This window comes from Hylobates moloch, unplaced genomic scaffold, assembly GCF_009828535.3.
Source record: "Hylobates moloch isolate HMO894 unplaced genomic scaffold, HMol_V3 SCAFFOLD_18, whole genome shotgun sequence".
NCBI lineage: Eukaryota > Metazoa > Chordata > Mammalia > Primates > Hylobatidae > Hylobates > Hylobates moloch.
In genome coordinates this window covers 5,425,663-5,449,105 of record NW_026652293.1, presented here as the reverse complement: position 1 = coordinate 5,449,105, position 23,443 = coordinate 5,425,663, and the positions used below count along the sequence as shown (strand labels likewise).

General features: G+C 40.5%; 1 pseudogene; it reads left to right on the top strand.

Annotated features, from left to right (window-relative positions):
- Positions 1-4,059: 4,059 nt before the first annotated feature.
- On the top strand, positions 4,060-4,925 carry LOC116457562 (mitochondrial import receptor subunit TOM20 homolog; annotated as a pseudogene).
- The last annotated feature ends 18,518 nt before the right edge of the window (positions 4,926-23,443 follow it).

Genomic DNA, 23,443 nt, shown 5'->3' with positions numbered 1-23,443 from the left:
ATCAGAAAGAAAAAGACATTAATGAGCAATAAATAATCACCTGAAGGTACAAAACTCACTGGTAATAGTAAGTAAATGGAAAAACAAAGAATATTATAACACTGTAACCGTGGTGTGTAAACTACTCTTATCCTAAGTAAAAAGACTCAAAAATAAACCAATAAAAATAAAAACTAAAATAACTTTTCAAGACATAATCAGTACAATAAGATATAAATGGAAACAACCAAAAGTTAAAAAGTGAGGAGACAAAGTTAAAGCATAGAGTTTTATTAGTTTTCTTTTTGCTTGTTTGTTTGTTTATGCAAATAATATTAGGTTGTTATTCGGAAAATAATAGGTTATTTATAAGATAGCATTTGCAAGCCTCATGGTAACTTCAGACCAAAAATCATACAATGGACTCACAAAAAATAAAAAGCTGGAAACTATATGACCAGAGAAAATCACCTCCACTAGAGGAAGATAGAAAGGAAAGAAAGAAGAAAGAGAGACCACAAAACAACCAGAAATCAAATAACAAAATGGCAAGAGTAAGTCCCCACTTACCAGTAATAACACCGAATGTAAATAGACTAAACTCTCCCATCAAAAGACATAGACTGGCTGAGTAGATTTAAAAAAAAAAAAAAAAAGACCCATTGATATGTTGCCTACAAGAAACACAGCCTACAAATACACACAAAGGCTTAAAATAAAGAGATAGAAAGAGAAACCCCATGCCAATGGAAACCAAAAAAGAGCAGAAGTCACTATATATATCAGACAAAATAGATCTCAAGGAAAAAACTATAAGAAGAGACAAAGAAGGTCGCTATATAATGATAAAGGGGTAAATTCAGCAAGAAGATATAACAATTTTAAATATATATGCACCCAACAGTGGATCACCCAGATATATAAAGGAAATATTATTAGAGCTAAAGAGAGAGCTAGGCCCAAATACAATAATAGCTGAAGGTTTCAACACTCCACTTTCTGCATTGGACAGATCTTCCAGACAGAAAATCAACAAGAAATATCAGACTTATTCTGCACTATAAACCAAATGTATCTGACAGATACTTACAGAACATTCCATCCAACAGCTGCAGAATACATATACTTTTCCTCAGCATATGAATCATTATCAAAGATAAGCCATATATTAGGTCACAAAACAAGTTTTAAAACATTCAGATGATTAGGGCATCTTCTCTGATCACATGGAATAAAAGTAGAAATTAGTAATGAGAGGAGTTCTGGAAACTATAAAAATACATTAAAACTAAAGAATATGTTCCTAAATAACCAGTGAGTCAATGAAGAAATTAGGAAGAAAATTGAAAAATTTCTTGAAACAAATTATAATGGAAACACAACATACCAAAACCAATGGGATACAGCAAACTAAGAGGGAAGTTTATAGCTATAAGCACCTATATCAACAAAAAGGAAACACTTCAAATGAACAATATAACAATATATCTTAAAGAACTAGAAAAGCAAAAGCAAACCTAACCCAAAAGTAGTAGAATAAAATAAATAATAAAGATCAGAGCAGAAATAAATTACATTGAAATGAGAAAAAATACAAAAGATCAATGAAACAAAAAGTTTTTTTTTTGAGAAGTTAAACAAAATTGACAAATCTTTATCCAGACTAAGAAAAAAAAAAGAAGATCCAAATAAATAAAATCAGAAATGAAAAAGGAGGCATTACAATTGATGCTGCAGAAATTCAGAGGATCATTAATGGCTACTATGAGCAACTATATGCCAATAAGTTGGAAAATCTGGAAGAAATAGACAAATTCCTAGATATATATAACCTACCAAGATTAAACCAGGAAAAAAATCCAAAACTTGAACAGATCAATAACATGTAACAAGATTGAAGCTGTAATAAAGTCTCCCAATAGAGAATAGCCAGGACCTGATAGCTTCAATGCTGAATTCTAACAAACATTTAAAGAACTAATACCAATCCTACTCAAGCTATTCTGAAAAATAGAATAGGGGGACACTACTTCTAAACTCATTTTGCAAAGCCAGTATTATCCTAATACCAAAATCAGACAAACACACATCAAAAAAAGAAAACCACAGACCAATATCTCTGATGAATATCAATGCAAAAATCTCAACAAAATACTAGCAAACTCACTTTGGGAAGCCAAGGCAGGTGGATCACGAGGTCAGGAGATCGAGACCATCCTGGCTAACACCTTGAAATCCCTTCTGTACTAAAAATACAAAATATTAGTTGGGCATGGTGGCGAGTGCCTGTAGTCCCAGCTACACAAGAGACTGAGGAAGGAGAATGGCGTGAACCCGGGAGGTGGAGCTTGCAGTAAGCCGAGATCGTGCCACTGCACTCCAGCCTGGGTGACAAAGCAAGACTCCAATCTAAAAAAAAAAAAAAAAAAAACTAGCAAACTGAATTCAACAATACATTAGAAAGATCATTCATTATGACCAATCGCGATTTTCTCTGGAATACAAGGATGGTTCAACACATGCAAATCAATCAATCTGCTACATCACATCAACAACATGAAGGATAAAAACTGATCATTTCAACTGATGCTGAAAAAGTATTTGATAAAATTTAACATCCTTCATAATAAAAACCCTCAAAAAACTGGGTGTAGGAGGAGCATACCCAAACATATTAACAGCCATGTATGACAGACCCACAGTTAGTATCATACTGATAGGAAAAAAATGAAAGCCTTTTCTCCAAGATCTGTAACACAGCATGCGTTCCCACTATCACCACTGTTATTCAAAATAGTACTGGAAGTTCTAGCTAAGGCAATCAGGCAAGAGAAAGATATAAAGGGCATCCAAATTAGAGAGAAAGAAGTCAAATTATCCTTGTTTGCAGATGATATGATCTTATATTTTGAAAAACTAAAAGACTCCTCATAAAAACTATTGAACTGATAAAAAAATTCAGTAAAGTTGCAGAATACAAAATCAACATACAAAAATCAGTAGCATATTTACATGTTAACAGTGAACAATGTGAAAAAGAAATTTAAAAAGTAATCCCATCTACAATAGTCACACATGAAGTTAAATACATAGGGATTAACTTAACCAAAGAAGTGAAAGATCTTGATAATGAAAACTACAGAACACTGATGAAAGAAATTGAAGAGGACACCAAAAAATGGAAAATATTCCATGTTCATGGATTGGAAGAATCAATATTGTTAAAATGTTCATACTACCTGAAGAAATCTACAGATTCAATGCAATCCCTATCAAAATACCAATGGCATTCTTCACAGAAATAAAAGAAAAATTATAAAATTCATATGGAACCACAAAAGACCGAGAATTTCCTAAGCTATCCTAAGCAAAAAGAATAAAAGAAGAGGAATCATGTTACCTGACTTCTAATTATACTACAGAGCTATAGTAATCACAACAGCTTGGTACTGGCATAAAAACAGATCCATAAACAAATGGAACAGAATAGAGAACCCAGAAACAAATCCACACAGCTACACTGAACTCATTTTTGACAAAGATGCCAATAATATAAACTGGGTAAAAGAGTCTCTTCAATAAATGGTGCTGGGATAACTGGATATTCATATGCAGAAGAATGAAACTAGACCTCCATCTCTCACCATATACAAAAATCAAATAAAAATGGATTAGGGACTAAAATCTAAGGCCTCAAACTATGAAGCTACTACAAGAAAACATTGGGGAAAATCTCTGGGACATTGATTTGGGAAAAATTTCTCGACCAATACCCCACAAGCACAAGCAACCGAAGCAAAAATAGACAAAAGGGGTCACTTCAAGTTAAAAAGCTTTTGCACAGCAAAAGATGCAATCAACAAAGTGAAGAGACAATCCACAGAATGAGAGAAAATATAGTAATAACCAGAACATATAAGAAGCTCAAACAACTCTATAGGAAAAAAAAAATCTAGCTTTTTCCATGTTCCTGGCCCGCAGCCTTAGGGTGTGAGCTATGCCGACCGCTCTGAGGGTTCGTGGCCCACTGCTCCTTTGCAGTCCTTGCCGCCACTGTCCACGCTCAGCGTTGTAGAGAAGATGGTGGGTCACAACAGTGCCATCACCGCCAGTGTATGCGGGGCCCTTTTCATTGGGTACTGCATCTACTTCGACCACAAAAGATGAAGTGACCCCAACTTCAAGAACAGGCTTTGAGAACGAAGAAAGAAACAGAAGCTTGCCAAGGAGAGAGCTGGGCTTTCCAAGTTACCTGACCTTAAAGACGCTGAAGCTGTTCAGAAGTTCTTCCTTGAAGAAATACAGCTTGGTGAAGAGTTACTAGCTCAAGGTGAATATGAGAAGGGCGTAGACCATCTAACAAATGCAACTGCTGTGTGTGGACAGCCACAGCAGTTACTGCAGGCCTTACAGCAAACTCTTCCACCACCAGTGTTCCAGATGCTTCTGACTAAGCTCCCAACAATTAGAAAATTGTAAGTGCTCAGAGCTTGGCTGAAGATGATGTGGAATGAGAAACAAATGTCAACATAATAAAATCTCAGTTAAAAATATTTTTAAAATTCTTGGTAGTTGAGCAGCTCTGGGGGAATAAGGGCAAATATGCTTGTTATGAACTACACTGAAATCTACCAAAGTTAATGTTTACTTTGTGTAGATCCATTTGTCTATTTTATTTATTTTTCCCAGTGAAAATTGTATTTTGAAGAGAACTTTTCATTTTATAAATACACTATGAGTTACTAAAATATCATGGATTTTGTTTATTCCTGAAACATAGTTAAACTGTACATATGACATGGCTTATATTAAAAATACCCAGTGCTCAGTTTTGAAAGATAGGCAAAAAAAAAAAAAAAAAAGTATAGGAGAAACTGAAGAATGTACACTTTTTTAGGGGGCACATTTTGCTGTAAATCTGGAAATTTGATTTGTGTTTGTGAAAACTGAGCATTAAAGGTTTTGATTGATAAAAAAACAAAATTTTATCAAAAAATGAGCAGAATATTTGAATAGACATTTCTGAAAAGAAGACACACAAATGGCAAACAGGCATATGAAAAGATGGTCACTATCATTGGTCATTAGAGAAATGCAAATCAAAACTACAACAAGACATTATCTCATCCCAGTTAAAATGGCTTATATCAAAAAATGGGCAATAATGAATGCTGGTAAAGCTGTGGAGAAAAGCTAACTCTTGTATACTGTTGGTGGGAATGTAGATTTTTACAACTACTATGGCAAACAGTCTGAACATTCCTCAAAAAAGTAAAAATTGAGCTCCCATATGATCCAGCAATCCCACTTCTTGGTATATACCCCTAAGAAAGGAAATCAGCATACGAAAGAGTTATCTGCACTTCTGTGTTTGTTGCAGCACTATTTACAATAGCTAAGATTTGGAAGCAACATAAGTGACCATCAATGGAAGAATGGATAAATAAAATGTGGTATGTATACACAATGGAGTACTATTCCACCATAAAAAATAAGAACCAGTCTTTTGCAACAATATGGATGGAACTGGAGATCATTATGTTAAGAGAAATAAGCCAAGCACAGAAAGACAAAATTGCATGTTCTCACCTATTGTGGTATCTAAAAATCAAAACAATTGAACTCATGGACATAGAGAGTAGAAGGATGGTTACCAGAGGCTGGGAAGGGTATTGGGAGGGTGGCAGAGGGAGGCAAAGATGGCTAATGGGTACAAAATAATAGCTGGAAAGAATGAATAAGACCTACTATTTGATAGCACAACAGGTTGACAATAGTCAATAATCACTTAGTTGTACCTTTAAAATAGCTTAAAGTGTAATTGAATTGTTTGCAACTTGAAGGATAAATGCCTGAGGGGATGGATACCCCATCCTCCATGATATGCTTATTTCACATTGCATGCCTGTATCAAAACATCTCCTATACCCCATAAATATATGCACCTACTATGTACCCACAAAAATTGAAATTAAAAAACAAACATGAGTGGAAGGCAAACAATTCTGCCTGAGGAGCAGTGGTTCAACCCAGTTTTCTCTCATAGAACCCCAGTTGCTGTCTTGGAGTTGGCTTGTCTCCAAACCCTCTACTTTGTTCCATTTGTTCTGCTCGTGTAGCCTGTCTTTGCTTTTGACCAGGCCCATGCCTGGCTGTATAGCTATCTGCTAACCTGGACTTACTAACGTGGAGTGCACACCATGCCTGCTCTCTCATGGCTGGCCTCACATGCTGAAGTCTGGACTTGGCTTCCTTCCCTGGATTCATGGTACCCATGGGCACTTTCTGCTTCCCCTGGTGTTCCAGGGCCATTCCTCTGGCCTGGCTCTGGTTCCTGGCCTTTTCTGAGAGAAGTCCTATTTTGCTGCTGCTGCTGCTGCTGCTGTTTCTGCCAGACTGGGTTGAATTCCCTTGTACTCTTGTCTGAGCAGCTCAGAGTTTTTGTCTTTTTTTAATTCCCTCATGTTACCAATAAGAAGTAATTGCAAGAAGGGTAGAAAGTAGAACAAGAATATTGTCTCAATTTTACAGATAGCTAGACTCAAATCCAAAACATTAAGGTGGCTATGTTCGTCAAATTAAGACCAGCTTAATACGTTACCAACTTCCCCTGACACTCATTCCTGCTCTCTTCTCTGCCAATATTCTCAAGATTTGGGAGAATGCTGTTGCAGTAACACAGGAGATAAGACCCAAAGCAGGATACATCACCTGCCAATGTCTTGTTCACCCTCAGCCCTCTGACATGACCTTGGAAGAAAGAGGAAATTCTGTTTCTATGTAAAGAATGCCATCACAGGAAGGTTTACTGTATTAGTTTCCCAGTACTACCATAACAAAATACCACAAACTAAGTGGCTTAAAAAACCAGAAATTTGTTGTCTTACAGTTCTGGAGCCTGGTGGTTCCAAATCAAGGTGTTCAAAGGGCAATGTTCCCTCAGAAAACTGTAGGGGACTTTTTTCTTGCTGCTTTCTAGCTGCTGGTGTTGCCTGCAATGTTTGGCATTCCTCACCTTGTAGATGTATTATTCTGATGCTCCATCTTCACACGGCATTCTCCCAGTGTCTCTGTCTGCATCTGGCTGTCTTCATAGAGGATAACAGTCATATTGAATTAGGGGCCCACCTGACTCCACTAGGATCTCATCTTAACTAGTTACACCTGCAACAACCCTATTTCCAAATGAGGTCACATTTTGAGTTACTGGGGCTTAGGACCTCAACATATGCTTTTTTCAGTGACACATAAAGTTCACTCATAAAGTGACTATCATAAATTCAGCTCATACCGGTATTAAAATAAGTTGAATTCCCCTTTAGGAGAAGAAGAAGTGGTCCAAGGGCATGGGAATCACAGAGCATGAAAAGGAAAACACACCTTAAAAATGCTTTTGAGGGCCGGTCGCGGTGGCTCACGCCTGTAATCCCAGCACTCTGGGAGGCCGAGGCAGGTGGATCATGATGTCAGGAGTTCAAGATCAGCCTGGCCAACATGGTGAAACCCCGTCTCTACTCAAAATACAAAAAATAGCCGGGTGTGGTGGCACGCACCTGTAATCCCAGTACTCAGGAGGCTGAGGTAGGAGAATGGCTTGAACCTGGGAGATGGAAGTTGTGGTGAGCAGAAATCATGCCACTGCACACCAGCCTGAGTGATAGAGTGAGACTCTATCTCCAAAAAAAAAAAAAAAATATATATATATATATATGCCTTTGAGGTTTGCATCAAGAAGCATGTATCCTGTCTTCTAGGTCCCCTCTCACAAGGCAGGAGAGGCTCACAGGCACCAGCTCCCCTGCAGGGCCTTGTAGGAAGACTGACAACAGCAAGATCTCCCCAACACATATTATAAAGTGAGAGGCACAGGCATTTGTCCCTTTGCTTCTGGGGAGAGTCCTGCATTCAAAACTTTTCTTGACACTTAATTCAGTCTTGTCCTCAAATTTTCCAGAATCTAGAGGCCAAAACTAAGGTTCAGTTCTTGAATCTGCCTCATGTTCAAGTGTTACCACATTTATTATACTGAGGACATGTGGCCCAGATGAGTATGTTCTTTATACAGGTTGGAGAATCTGGAAAATCTAGAAATCAAACTACAGTCTCAGTTGAAAAAGCCAGGGAGATTTATTCTGAAGAAGAGAATAAAGGTTTGGGGAATGGAAATAATGACTGCTTTCAAACAATTGAAGAGCTATTACTTAAGGAGTCAAATGGTTCTTACATATTAGTTTTTCTTTTTGATAGAAACCCCTAGCAAACAAAAAATATTAACACAGAAGTATAAAGAAATTGAACAGGGAAAAAGAGAAAGATGCTCAAGTTGAAGCAGAATGTTCCAGGAGATAGGCCAAGCTCTCTCAAAATATAATTTTGAGCCTATCAAAGACTCAAAGAACCTGAGAGTTGTAAAGCAACTTGAGGTAATGTCATCTTTTTTTTCTTTCTTAGTGCAGGAAATACTTTTATTGCATTCCTGACAGTGGTCTTCTAGCTACCACTTGATTATTTCAAAGACAAATCACTAACTATACCATAGAGCATCCCATTTCCTTTTGGATGGTCAGTTTTAATTATTAGAAGATTCTTCCTTGTCTTGATCCAAACTTTAACCCTTGATTTCAACCACCCTTTGGATAATCCTAGGCCTAGTTTCCAGTGTATGTTTTCCAGACAGGGTTCCATTCATCTCTAGGGTTTCTGGAGACCCTCCTGTATCTGTGTATGATGGAATGAGGAAGAGAGAGTGATAATACTTGAACGTGAAGACAGTCCAGAAATCATATAATTAATTTTCTCATTTACTTGTGGTCCTGAGATGGAGGGCATAACCTGCAGAAGTCAAGTTTGCCTGAATATATATATATATTTATTTATTTTAATTTAATTTTTTTTTTGGAGGCAGAGTCTTACTCTGCCACCCAGGCTGGAGTGCAGCGGCATGATCTTGGCTCACTGCAACTTCCACTTTCTAGGCTTAAGCGATTTTCATGCCTCAGCCTCCCAAGTAGCTGGAATTGCAGGTGCAGGCCATCATGCCCAGTTAGTTTTTGTATTTTTAGTAGAGACAGGGTTTCACCATCTTGGCCAGGCTGGTAACTCAGGCAGTCTGCCCGCCTTGGCCTCTCAAAGTGCTGGGATTATAGGCGTGAGCCACATTGACCAGTCAAAAAATTTATGATACTGAATTCCAATGCTCTCAGAAGTGATCATGAAGACTAATTTCCTGGTTCTGAAAGTTTTCCTTTATTTGATCTTTGTATGTCATTCTACTGTCACAGAGTTGCTAGGGAGTAATCATTTCCACTGTCAGCCTACCCTAGACACACACCATGCTCATTCTTGAATCCATGAGTGCAGCACACTTTATCCCTCAACTAGTACTGATTGTATTTAGCAGGTTGCAGTCATTGAAGGCAAGGACTCTGTATCCACATGCACAATGCTTGCCTTTTACTAGGTGCTCTATAATGTGTGTTGAATGACTGAATGATGCATCTTTCTATGCTGTTATTCTTGGCTTCTTATCTATCTTCCCTCTCCCTACCCATCTAAATTGGATGATAAGCAACTTGAGGTGAGGTCTGATGCTCTGTATGCTGCTGAAATGGCAGAGCCCTTAGGGAATGCTGGGCACTGGAGAGTAACAGAATAAATACTGTTGATGGATGATTAGAGAATGAGTGGGTCAATTGTTGCCATGTGAGTCTGGGATTCATACACATGGGCATGTACTTATATTTCTATTCATGTTTTATCTAAAGGGCTTTTGACTCACCTTGGTACCTTGATCCAGTTTCCTCCAGCACAGTCCTGTAGTCAATGCTGGGGTCATGGAAATACTTCACATAGATGCGACAGCACACACATCTTTTATGAGCTCTGGTGACTTGGGTTGTACCTTGAAATTGCAAAAGTGAAGGTTTGTTTAATGATTTTTAATTAATTTTAATTACTTACATTTTGAATGGTGGCTTAGCATGCTGAATCCCAGCCCCTCAGATCACTCTGGGATGCATGCCAATTTCCTCATTACACACTGCTCCCCTAACACTATTTGATAATGAAAGGCTTTAAAGCAACCCCCACTCAAATATTCAATATGTAATGGGGAGCTCTTGGGAGATAGGAGTGGATTACAGTGTGGGGTATAGATAATATAGCTTATTGGACCTGAATTTATAAAAAGATATTTTCAGCGGGGGAACATTCTGCTTTTGGCAATGAGGCAGAACTCTTCCTCCTTTTACCCTTGTCATTATGCTTCAGTGTCCTAACCCTAATGCAATCCTCATCAATGCCTGGAATGATAAGCTAATAGGAGCAATAGTCCCAAAGGGATTAGATGGCATTTCCCCTAAAGGTTGAAATATAATTTAATTTTAAAAGATGTGTTGGAGATAAATCAGAGGAGAGCGAGAAGTGGGAAGCATTCACTCGCTAATGGAGAGGACATAGGTGAGATACTTTTTAGTTTTAGATGGTAAAACACACACCAGCATAGACTTCCAAGCAAGATTGAGAACTCCCTAGGGGCAAAGACCATAGCATTTTGTAACGTTCGTGAACTTTGACACAATACCAGTGAAGTTCCAAACACTGAAATATTTTAGCTATGGGATCAGGGCAAATAATTTGGCACTCAGAATTTAGTTTCCACAGTTCTAAACTCATTCCTGTCTCAACGACCACAGAGAAAGTTCAATATAGTATTTGGCACATATTAAATGCCCCCAAGTAGTAATCTCTTCCCTCCTTCATCTTATGTTTAAAACTATAAACAGGTCTTGTTTTTTTTGAGACCACATAGGGAAAGTTCTACCTAGAGGCAAGGGAGGATAAAATGATTCCTGGAATTATATATAGTGCCAAAATGTTCCAAGGATATGATAATTTAACAGGCATCATTTGTCTGTCTCCACTCTGGTGTTGTCTAGAGAGAAAAGCAGTAGTAGAAGAAAGAGTTGTATCTGCTGGAGAATGTATGACAAACTTGATCCAATAGGTGATGGCCTATGGCCCTGGTTTCCTGAGGGTCCTGAGACTGTGAATGAATGTTGTTCAGAGTGCTTGTGCTAGTGACGTAGCCTGAACCAGCTGATCAGTCTTGGGCATCTGGGCATCGGAGAACTATGTATACAGCTTCCCACTGCTGCTGAGACACTCAGCTTATTATCAGAGCTGAAATGGGAGGGGGTCAGACTACTATATTTTTGTGGACAATGTGGCTCACAGAGGAGTAAGATATGGCCACTCATGTTTATTCAAAGGATTTAGAAACACTACTTTTTGAGGTGGCGGCTGAATGTTACTCCAATTCCAGATGCTTATCAAAGTTATTTACTGGTCATCATATAAGATATTTCATTTCTCTCTTTTTGTCTGCCCATTTCATTCTTAACTGGCTGCTTTTCCACTTTCCTTATTTTTCCCTTGGCTAACAACTGAGAGTTGCCATTTGAAGTCTCTATCAGGAGTTGTGAAGTAGAAATTCGTTAAGGTGATTAGAAATTGTTATCAAAGGAAATAAATTTTAAGAATTATATGAGGCCAGAAGAGATGGCTCATGCCTGTAATCTCAGAACTTTGAGAGGCTAGGGCAGGCAGATCGTTTGAGCTCATGAGTTTGAGACCAGCTTGAGCAACATGGCAAAGCCCTGTCTCTACAAAAATACAAACATTAGCCAAGGTTGGTGGTGTGTGCCTGTAGTCCCAGCTACTCAGGAAGCTGAGGTGGGAGGATTGCTTGAGCCTAGGAGATTGAGGCTGCAGTGAGCTGTGATTGCAGCTTTGTACTCCAGCCTGGGTGACAGAGTGAGACTCTGTCTCAAAAGAAAAAAAGAAAAGGGAATTATATGAGTTCACCAAAGTCAAGGATATCTGTTCTTAGCAGACTTCTTTTCTTGATCAACTCCTTGTCAATAGACAGAAGTGGAAGTGATGGGTGCTGCCGTCCAGGGATGTTGGAAGCAAAGGTGAACTCAGTAGAGGTTGAGTCAAGTAGGAAGTAGCCAACCTCTTTTCTGTCCACAGTCTGTGCATAATTCATAGCACAGAGATTACATACAAGTTCTTATTCATGAACCTTTAAGCAGACTGGTTATTACTCTTGGCCAACTGAAAGGAGATGACTCCCTCTACTAGCATCAAGGACACATAAACATTCTCAGACCCTTAGAAAACAGTCATCAGTTCTTTCGAAGTCCTTAGTTTTGAACTCTTGCTAAGGTGTTGCATATCCACTTTCAAAAGGACGTTTTGTACCAAAAGACTCCACTGTCAGCAGGTGTAAATACAAGTATCACTCCTGGAGTATGGAGGACTGAGGGACAGGAGGTATACAGGCTGAAAGGGAAAGAAAAAAATAGAAGGAGTAAAGTCTACTCATTTTCTTCCTTATGGTAGTTGGAATTGAATAAAAAATAAGCCAGGGGCCCGACATTAACTAGGTTTCAATTCTATTCCTTCCTCTCAGCCCCATTTCCCCTGTCTTCTCATCCACATCAGAAGATGGTCCAAGCGTCTGCAATCTTGAGATGAATCATAACGGGTGTTTGAAGTAAAGGCTGGGAGTACTACTTCTGCTCTTGTGTTTTCCACGCAGCCAGAGTGAGTGAAGAGAGAAGAGCAGATGGGAGGGGGAGTCAGAGAAGAAGTGTGGGCACGCAAGCTTGGTGTCATGGGAACTTCCCCCCAAGAGTGGGGTGCATTGTCATCATGGTTCCACATAGGTTTGTGCCACAAGACACTGAGACTCACCTGCTTTCTTTACCCAATAGCTTAGAAAGCCAGCAAAATCCTTGTGTAGCCTGGATCAAATTCACTCCCATGCTACCCTGCTCAAGGTCCCAGAAGTATTTTTGTGTTCAATGCTACGGAGTAAAAGCTAAAAAGATATAGTTCCTGTCTTTGCAGTTTAACAAATTTTTATAGGCATTTCATATCTGACAGCCATTTCATGCTTCTTTTACTAAAGCTTGGGAGGCAGCCGGGGCCAGTTCTCAACACCTTTGAGAAGAGAATTTCGCTTCTCTGAAATTTTAGAGCTAGTTTTTTATAGCTTTGGCTCCTGTGTGCTCCTCGGCACCTGTATGTGACGCATGTTGTGTTGCTTCCACATTTTTGTCAGTGTCTGGAAGTCTCCGAAGAGTTGGCAGTGTCTCTCACTAGCCCCAGGGACTCACTTTTGTTTCTTCATTGACTGAGTTTATTCTCTCTCTTTCTACTCTTTTCTTTTCTTCTCTCACTTAAAAAAAAAAATAGCAAAAGGCATTTTAAATGAGTGAGGCAATGAGGTGCCAGAGTCGTGACTTCCATACCTCAGTGAGTAATGATAGGATTAAAAAACATTCCATATATTTCATTCAGGTAGCTGTCCAGGGACGTTGCCAGAAATAGAAAGTGATAGAAAGCAGGATATCACGGTGGAGCACAATACAGAGCCGTGTTCACAGAGTCCCATTACACCTCTTTCTTCCCTTCCCATCCAGCTCCCCAGGGGCTGGAGGAGCTGGGATGAAAGAGCCTTTCATGGAATGAAAAGCCAAGAAAGCCACACAATTGCCAGTGTCTTGGAGACAACAGTAAATGGAGTGTGACGCTCAGTTAATTAAGTGATGAAGGCAACAAAACTCTTCCTGAGTTCAGTTGCCCTAGTGCCTTCAGAAGCAGAGGCAAGTCTGAGTTCGAGCCCTTCTGGTCCTAACAACTTTGCCATCAGGGGTTTATCTGAGCTCTGCCTTGAGGCAGAATGAAAAATAATCACCACCAACTCTAAAGCTGACAGAAGTTCTTTTTCGAGGTCCTTCTCCTCTGCTGCGGTGGCGTGTGGTGTGTGGAAATAGCACTGAATTTGCAATCCAGTAGTCTCAGATACCAGTCCTGGCTGGACTTCCTTCTTGCTACAACTTGATTTCTCCTCTGTAAAGTGGGTTAACAGTAGTTCTTACATCACAGGGCCATTGAAAGGATCAAGTAACATAAATATGTGTTTTATAAACTAATAGGTATTATTATGACATTGACATTGTAACTACTCCTAACTGGACTGAAAACATTTAAAGAAAGGCAGACTAGAGCTGATGAGAAAATGAAAGAGGTCCAAATGGAAGGGAGTGAATTGATATATATTTCTTTTTTTTTTTTTTTTGAGACAGAGTCTCACTCCGTCACTCAGGCTGGAGTGCAGTGATGGGATCTCGTCTCACCGCAACCTCTGCCTCCCAGGTTCAAGCAATTCTGGGCCTACAGGTGTGCGCCACCATCCCCGACTAATTTCTGTATTCTTAGTAGAGATGGGTTTTTTGCCATGTTGGCCAGGCTGGTCTCAAACTCCTGGTCTCAAGTGATCTGCCCGCCTGAGCCTCCCAAAGTGCTGGGATTACAGGTGTGCACCACTGCGTCCAGCCAGTTGGTAATATTTTCATGAAGTCTTTACGTTTACATACATATATGTTTTATTTTCATTTATTTATTTTTTTGAGATGGCGTTTCACTCTTGTTGATCAGGCTGGAGTGCAATGGTGTGATCTTGGCTCACTGCAACCTCTGCCTCCCAGGTTCAAGTGACTCTCCTGCCTCAGCCTCCTGGGTGGCTAGGATTAAAGGCATGAGCCACCACACCAGGCTAATTTTGTATTTTCAGTAGAGACGGGGTTTCACCATGTTGATCAGGCTGGTCTCGAATTCCTGACCTCAGGTGATCTGCCTGCCTCGGCCTCCCAAAGTGCTGGGATTACAGGCATGAGCCACCATGCCTGGCTATATATTTTTATTTTTAAAATAGGTTACACATGCCATCTTAAAAATAAGCCCTTGTTTTTTCTTTTCTCCTCATTCTATTTTGTTTTATATAACATTAGCCCACCCAGCTGGCTAGAGAAAAATTAAATCACAAAGGAATAATCATTTAATTGTGATTTTTGCACAGTAGGAGGTGCTCAGGATGGATATGAATTAACCAGAAAGTCCACATCTAGTAGACAAAAAGAAGACTCCCTGGATTGGATGAAGCCTGGGTAGTCTGCTGGCCAATGATCTGCCTGTCCCTGCATGGGAGGTGGCCTGCCTCTCAGAGATTTTTGAGTCCCTCCTATGACCTCTGGATTTATTGGTGTTCACTTGACAAATGAACTTAGCCATCTGAGTTTCTGAATTTGTCTGAACAATGTGAGTTTGGTTTCTCAGAGGTCTTTGCTCCTGGTGCCTATATCTGCTTCTCCCCAGAACATCATCTCAACTTGTCATCTCCACATCCACACCCCTAGACTAATAAGTCAATCCTTCTCCCCGATTGCTCCCGACTTTATTGGTTTGTGTTGACACAACTAGCCTTGTCAGAGCTGTTGAGTAGATAAGTTTTTGTATTCCTTTCCTTGACAGATTCAAAGTCTTTATTTATGTCTTTCTTAAGGTACAAACTTTCTCAGAATCTCAGGCGTGTCCTATTATTTATAAAATAATACGGAACTCCAACCAAGTCTGGTATGAAAGCATATATCAGCATTTCCAATGGTACCCATATGCCCAACCCCAGTCTCTTCAGATACAATAGGTGAGATTACGTTAAAACAGTGGCTCTCACATTCTTCTACAATCTGGCATTCTCAGATTAGAAGAGATAGCTCAGTACAGAAGTGATTCTTGTGAAGATGAGAGGGGTGGTAAGGGGAAATACCTTTCTTCAGTTGGACCAGAAGCTTGAGGAGGAAGCTTCTGGTATGCTAATTTAAATAGGACTCTCCTGTGGGAGCTGGAATGTGGTTAAGGCTAAACACATGAATTGACCATTGAGGTTACTTCTTGAAACATGAGACTAGTGTCACCAGTCCTTGGCTTTCATCATCAGCTCTAGAACCACAATTTTTCCATATGTATCATATGATTATAATTTGACTTGTTTAGGCTCCTCCCAGGACCAGAGCACAAACTCATGCCCTAGCTCTATTCAGACATTTTTATATTGTTCCATGGAGCTGCAATCTCTTTTGGGAACTGTACCAGGCTACATAGTATGCCTCCTTCATATTAATGTTCACCCAGAACTTCAGACCTTATTTGGAAATAGAGACAGTGATGATGAATTTTATGTGTTAACTTTACTGGTTTAAGGGATAGACCAGATATCTGGTCAAACATTATTTCAGGGTGTGTTTGTGAGTGTATTTATGGAAGAGATTAGTATTTCAATTGGTAGACTGAGTGAAAAAGAGCACTCTCACTAATGCAGGTGGGCAGCATCTAATATATTGAGGGCCCAGATAGAACACAAAGGCAGAGGAAGGATAAATTTGCTCTATCTTCTAGAGCTGAAATGTCTTTCTTCTCCTGCCCTCAGACATCTGTGCTTCTGGTTCTTGGGCCTTCAGACCCAGAATGGGACTTACACCATCATCTTCTCTGGTTCTCAGGCCATTAAACTTGAAAAGAATTATATCACTGGCTTTCCTGGATCTCTAGCTCACAGATGGCAGACTGTGGGGCTTCTCAGCCTCCAAAATCACATGTGCTAATTCTTATGATAAATCTCCTCGTATATATATTTATAAATAAAGCAGATTGCCCTCTGTAATGTGGGTGACCTTAATCTAATCAGTTGAAGGCCTGGATAGAATAAAAAGGCAAACCCTACTGCAAGTAAGAGGGAACTCCTCCTGCCTGGCTGCTTTGAGCTGGGACATTGATCTTTCCTGGCGTTTGGACTCAAACTGAAACATCTGCTCTTTTTGGGTTTCAAGGCTGCTGGCTTTTGGACTGAAACTTATAGCACTGGCTTTCTTGGATTTCAGGCCTTCAGACTCAAACTGAACTGCACATCAGCACCCCCGGGTTTCTAGCTTGCCAACTGCAGATCTTGGGACCTCTCAGCCTTCATAATTGTGTGAGCCAGTTCCTTGTAATAAATTGTGTGTGTGTGCCTGTGTGTGTGTGCACGCAATCTCCTATTAGCTCCGTTTCTCTAGAGAACCCTGACTAATACAGGGGCTTTAGAGATGTAATTTATTAATCTAAGATAAGATCATACTGCATTAGGGTGGGCCCTGTTCCCATGACTGATGTCTTTATAAGAAGAGAAAACAGGCAGAGGCTCTTAGAGAAAACATCACATGATGACAGAGGCAGAGATTAGGGTGATACACCTGCAAGCCCAGGGACACCAAAGACTGTTAGCAACCACCAGCACCCAGCAGAGAAGCATGGAGCAGATTCTCCCTTGGAGTCCCCAGAAGGAACCAACTTTGCTGGTGTCTTGATTTCAGACTTCTAATCTCCAGAAGAGTGAGAGGATACATTTCTGTAATTGTAAGTGACCCAGTTTGTGGTACTTCGTTATGGCAGTCCTAAGAAATTGCTAGTTTCCTACTCAACAACCTGCCTGCGATCAGTTCCTCTCTACTCTCTGCTGCCATCCAGGACTGAGGTGCTGGTTCCCAGGTCCACCTGATGTCACATTGCTCCAGCAATGTGATGAAGGCCCTCCTACTCTTACCCTCCCCATCTGCCTTCCCTGCTGACAAGCAGCTGTCTGTCTGGGTCTCTTCTAGTGCCTGCCCTGAGTCTTTCCCTGTTATGGTCTGAAACAAGCAGTCACAGCCTTCTTGCTACCTTCACTGGCACCATCGGATGGCCTGGACTCCCACCTGCTTCCTCATATCAGCCCTCTGGCCACAAGGAGCCATCCACCTGGCTGCAACAGGGTCTGTCTCCACAATGCCTACTCCATCCCCACTGTGTTGGCGGGGATAGTCTGTTCTAGGTCTGATTCCAGTCTATTTTACCCTCTTAGATATTCTTCTGTGCCAGGTTACCTGGTGAGGCAGGAAAGTCAGGGTCTGGATTCTCTTAAATCTTGTTGTCGTCCCCTCAGAAAGTATTGTTTGATGCAGGCTTCCTCCCACCTCTGTTTTATTTACTATGCAGCAAGTAGAGTCCCTCTATCTGCTTGGCACTTGGCCTCATTTAGATTCTTAAATGTGCTGGCAAAAGAGTCTGTCTTTCTATGGGGAGCGCCTTTTGTTCTTTCATCCTTTTGACTTTTTTCCTTCTTCCTCTTTCTTTCTTCTAAAAATGAAAACAAAGGAATTTTAAATGAGCCAATTCATTGCTTACAAAAATGGTCTTACCCATATTTTGGGGAGAAATTAGTAGCATCAGAATCATGCCTGAGCAATTTTTTTGCCTCCCATCCCATCCCAATCATCCTAAAAGTTATAATCTCTAAAATCAGAGTAAGAGGATACTTCGGCTGCTTTTTATGCACAAAAAATTATATACATGTACATATGTGTACATATATATGTCTTTTTGTGTATTTATAGAGTGTGTGAGACAGAGAAAGAGAGAGATAGAGATTAATCAGTCACAGGAGGCATATGACACATGGATACAAGAGGCAACTACAAGGATTACTAGAAGCCAGATGGGTGAGAACCATGTACACCTGCACAGGACAGATGCAGGAAACAAAGATACACTATCTCTGGCACCTTTTTATGGAAAAAGAAATTTACCTTACTTTGGGGATGTGTGACTGTGGAGAATGTGGCTTAGTATTTATGGAGTGTTCATCTTGTAGTTAGTGGTTTGTCAATTCGTAAAATTTTAGAGCTAGAGGACCTCTTACCTTAAAGATGAGGAAATGGAGCCCACGGAGGTTATCCATTCCATAAGCCACAAGCAATAAAGTATGGCCATTCACATCTAGAAACACATCTTCAATGCAGAATCAGTGCCCAGCAATCACAGGACTGAAGGGAATTTTCATGACTTTTCTTCTCTGTCAACAGTAATAGGTGGGTCTTTGGGATTTCTGGTCATTTAGGCCACTCAGTAACTGGATCCCAGTTTCCCTAATAATGTGTTGTATTTGCAAAGTCGACCCCAGAATAATCTGCTTCTTCTAGTCCCACTGTCCAGTGTGCCATGAGATAGATACCTGTTCTTCTTGTCCTTTTTTGTCTTCTTAGATAATGTTTATGTATACACTGTATATAATAAAGGGAGATTTTACCAGTGGGTTAGGATTGGCACAGATCATGCTAAAACTCTTTCCATAATTTGGCAGATACCCTCAGAGCACCTCTCACATGCCCTTAATCCTTTGCTGGTTACCATTCATGCATACAGTTTCAGATGTGCTTCTTTTCAGGACAGTCAGTCCCCAACTCTGTCCGAGGACTTCCCTCAGGATCCAGAACTTTAGCTTTTCTTGTGTATGCAGACAGCTGCAAGAGCTTAGGAATTTACATCCCTCAGGGAGTATCCCTTAATGACTGATGCGTGTGAAGGTGTAAATAATCCAGCTACCCTGCTTCTAGTTTGGGATAACCTTAGTTTTGTGATTTACTCTCCAGTGTTTCCTTGCACGACTGAGCTAACAGAACTTTACACTCACAGAACTTTGCTTCATATTGCATTCTTGCTTGGCTTCCTTCCCTTTCTATGTCCCACTTCCCTTCTCCCCTATGGATTTTGCCAGGGGGCACTGTGTAATAAACCACTTCCATAAAGATCATCGTCTCAGAGTCCGTTTTTCAGGGACCAGAACCCAAAACACATGGACTATCTTATTTAGTGCTTTCAACAAGCCCATAATGTAAGTTTTTACAGAAGAAAAAAAAGAGGCTTAGAATGATGGAGCCAAGATTCCTGTCCAGTTTCCCTGGTAGCCGAGTTCATGCTGTCAGCCCCTCCACTGTATGAGGCTTAGTTCTCTGGTGCTCCTCTTCCCCTGACTCAGGGCTGGCTAACCCACTCTTATTCCTGGGTAGGTGGAGCCAATATCTTCTATCAAGTTTCTTTCAGCTGAGCCCAGCACATCCACTATGGAACTTGACCGTTTTCTCAAGTCTTTGTAGCTCCTTTACTGAGTCTGGATTCTATAAATCCCATACATCGTCATCCCCCATGAGCACCAATGAATGATTTAGACTCCAAATGAATATACATAGCATACATTGTACTCAAAACTTTCACCCCACATACATTTGAACTCTAGAGTTAGATTCCTTGTGCCCTTGCTATTCAAAGTGTTTTCTGTGGACTAGCAACACGGACATCATCTGGGAGCTTGTGAGAAGTGCAGAAGCTCAGGACCCACCCCAGATCCCTTGAATCAGAATCCATATTTTGAGAAGACCCCCTAGGAGTCATGTAGGTTTTAGAAATTGAGCCCGAGAGGAACAGGACCTGATATTGCCACACTCCCATGAATTCAGCCACCTGGATTCCAACCCAGTCCCTCTGCTCACCACCCCTCCCTGGCATGAGCTCCCAGCATTCCATTTAGCCAGGACCAGGCCTTCTGTGTCTATTCAATTCATAGAATTGTGAATCTCTCCTCTAGCTAAGGAATTCTGCCTCTCTTCTCACAACAATCTCCCTCTCGATCAATTTAAAGTGATTTTTTCCTGAACTAAAATGGACTCTCACCTTGGGTGGGAACAAGATGGCTATTTGCCTAAAAGACAGATAAGCTACACATACTATTAATATAGAGGATACAGCCTGCAGGAAAGACTCAAGTAGAAAGTGTAAGATGAGTCCTGACTTTTAACTTGAATTAAAAAATACCTAGTGCCCTGACTAGAAAGATGCATTCTGAGAAAGGAGTGCCTCCACATCAGATCATTTGTGAGAAGTGATTCCTTAAAGGTTGGCTGTACTGAGGGCAATGATTGCTGCATTCAGCTGTTCTTTATTAGAACTCCTGAAGATGCACCTTCTTGGAAATACAAATCTACTCTGTGGAAAAGGGAGAGAAATTTGTGGAAAAACAGAAGGAAGTAGTGAGGAGGCTGCTCCATAGGTTTATTTTGCAGTCTTCACAGACAGTTTTATTAAAAAGCCTTCCAGTCATAATAGGGCTGTGAGTGATGTTTGTTGAGAAAGGAAATAATTTGGTAGATGGCTAGTTCCATGTGCAGAGCTATTGCAGCCACAAGGAGATCTGAAGGTATGGAGATTACTTCAGATATTTGTTATGGAAAAACACCAGCGGGCCTGACTTCTTTCCACCATCAGTAGCTCCTTTTAACTCCAGTAGCAATTCAGCTTTGCTTTTTTCCCCATTCATTCAATTTTTCCATGGTTCTTCTTAAGTCCTCCTTATTTGGCCTGAAGCTGATCAAAAGAGAGATTTCCACTGTATATCAAAGAAAAGTTTAAAAAAACAACTAAGCAAATCACAGAGCAGATAGGCTGACTAACTTCCACAATACATTGTATAACTTTTGGGGCTATTGTTTAGCTCATAGCTCTGCAGAATATTTCCTATAAGGGGTCAGAAAATAAATAATTAGGCTTAGTGGGCCATATGGTCCCTGTGGTAAGTATTTATCTCTCCCATTCCAGAGAGAAAGTGGCCATAAACCATATGGACATGAACAAGAGTGGTTGTGTAGCAATCAAACTTCACAAAAACAGGCAAAGGGTGCATTTTACCTGAGCCTGGCTCTACAGAGACTTTATGATCTTCTCCATCACACATCTTCACCCTGGTCCAAGCTACCTTTATTCCTCGGGAACATAACAGTAGTTTTCTAATTAGTCTCCTTCTGCTTCCATTCTTATCAGCCTCTAATCCTTTCTTCCCACAGCAAAATGAACTTTAAAACGTAGGTCAGAACAGGTCCCTCCCATGTTAAAACCCTTCAGTAGGTTTCCTTTTCAGAAAGCTTTGGATATTCTGCCATCACCTCCCCTCCCCTTCCAGTCCCTATGTTCATCGCTTATTGCTATTTTCTTGGTGTCTCTGTCACATTGCCTTTCTTTCAATCCCTAAAACACTCCAACTTCTTTTCTGTCTCTGGGCTTCCCATAGGTGGGGCTCTGCCAAAAAGACCCCTCTCCCTCCTTTGCCTGGATAGCCCTGCTCCTTTTTAAGTTCTAGAATTGGTGTCATGTCCTAGACTGGCTCCAAACTGAATTTCATCTTCTTTGTTATTCTCTCATATGGCAGCTTGCTTTTTTTTTTTTAAAGCACTGTGTAATTTGTAATTATAAGTATACCTTTGTTTGTTGGCCACCTGTCTCCACCAATGCAGTAAGCTCTGTGACAGCAGAGGCCATGCAACTAGGTGTCCAGAGCAGTGTTGGCACAGGGTAGGCCCAGGGTCTTGATTTTTGATAAGTGAACAATTGGGCAAATGTGTAAATCAGGTGATTGTGTGTGATGGGAAAATGATCCTTTGGGTAGAAACAGAACAGGGTACAAAGTCAACACCAGATCAGTTGCAGATTGTTTTGTGGGAAATGAATGAGTCAACAAGAAAAGCCAAGTAAAGACTGAGATAGGGGCTGGATAACAACAAAGGAGTTAGCAGGCAGCAAGTGTATTCACGTGCTATGGACTGAATGTGTCTCCCCAAAATTCATGTGTTAAAATCTCACACCTCAATGTGATGGCGTTAGGAGGTGGGGCCACTGGGATGTGATTAGGGTGTGAGGATCGAGCTCTCCTGAATGATATCAGTGCCTTATAAGAAGAAATACTAGAGAGCTTCCTCTTCTGTCTCTCTCCCCTTCCCCCTCCCCACCCCTCCCCACCATGTAAGGATACAAGAAGACAGCCATCTGTAAAAACCAGAAAAAAGGACTTCAACAAGAACCCAACCATACTGGAACCCTAGTGTTGAACTTCCAACCTCCAGAACCTTGAGAAAAAAAATTCGTTATTTAAGCCACCCAGTCTATGGCACTCTGTTATAGCAGCCTGAACTAAGACAATGAGAGACAGAAGACCCTTGAAGGCAGAGACTAGATTTCTTTGTTTCTTTTCGTGTTGGCACATGACAGGACACTCCATAAATCCCAGTGTAAACTCAGAAAATGAAAAGAAAAGGTACTTGATTAAAGGATGAAAGCTTAGAGAGGGTTTTGGGGGCTCCCGTACAGTTTTAAGGTTCAAAGACAAACACATTAGGAGTCAGGGGACATTCTACTTGGTTAAGTACTAAAGAGAATGGAAAATTAGAAAAAAGAATATGATTGATTCCTTAGGGTAATAGAGATAGAAGATTTGGTTAGTAGAAGTATGGTAGAGAAAGGAATGAAAGACAGAGCTAATTATCTCCCAGTATTCCTTCTTTCTTTCTTCTTTTTAGTAATAGAATCTCAAACCTTTACTTGAGAACACAAATTTTTGTGATACCCCATATTTTCCAGTCTCCTTTGAGTTAGATATGCCTATGTTCTTAAGTTTTGGACAATATATGTGAGTAGAAATGAAGCATGCATCACCTGAATCTTTACAATGTAACAAGTTTCCCTCTACTCTGCCTTTCCTTCTCTCTGTTCCATTACTGAGTGTGGTGACATCTGGAGTAGCCACCTTGACCCTAACATAGAAGCCTCATGTTGACGATGGAAGCACTGGAGCAACCAGCCTTGGTCCCTGCGTGACTCTGTGGAGCAGAGCTGCCTGTCCACCCTGTGCCTCCCACTTAGTTTCTGCCTTATTTAATCT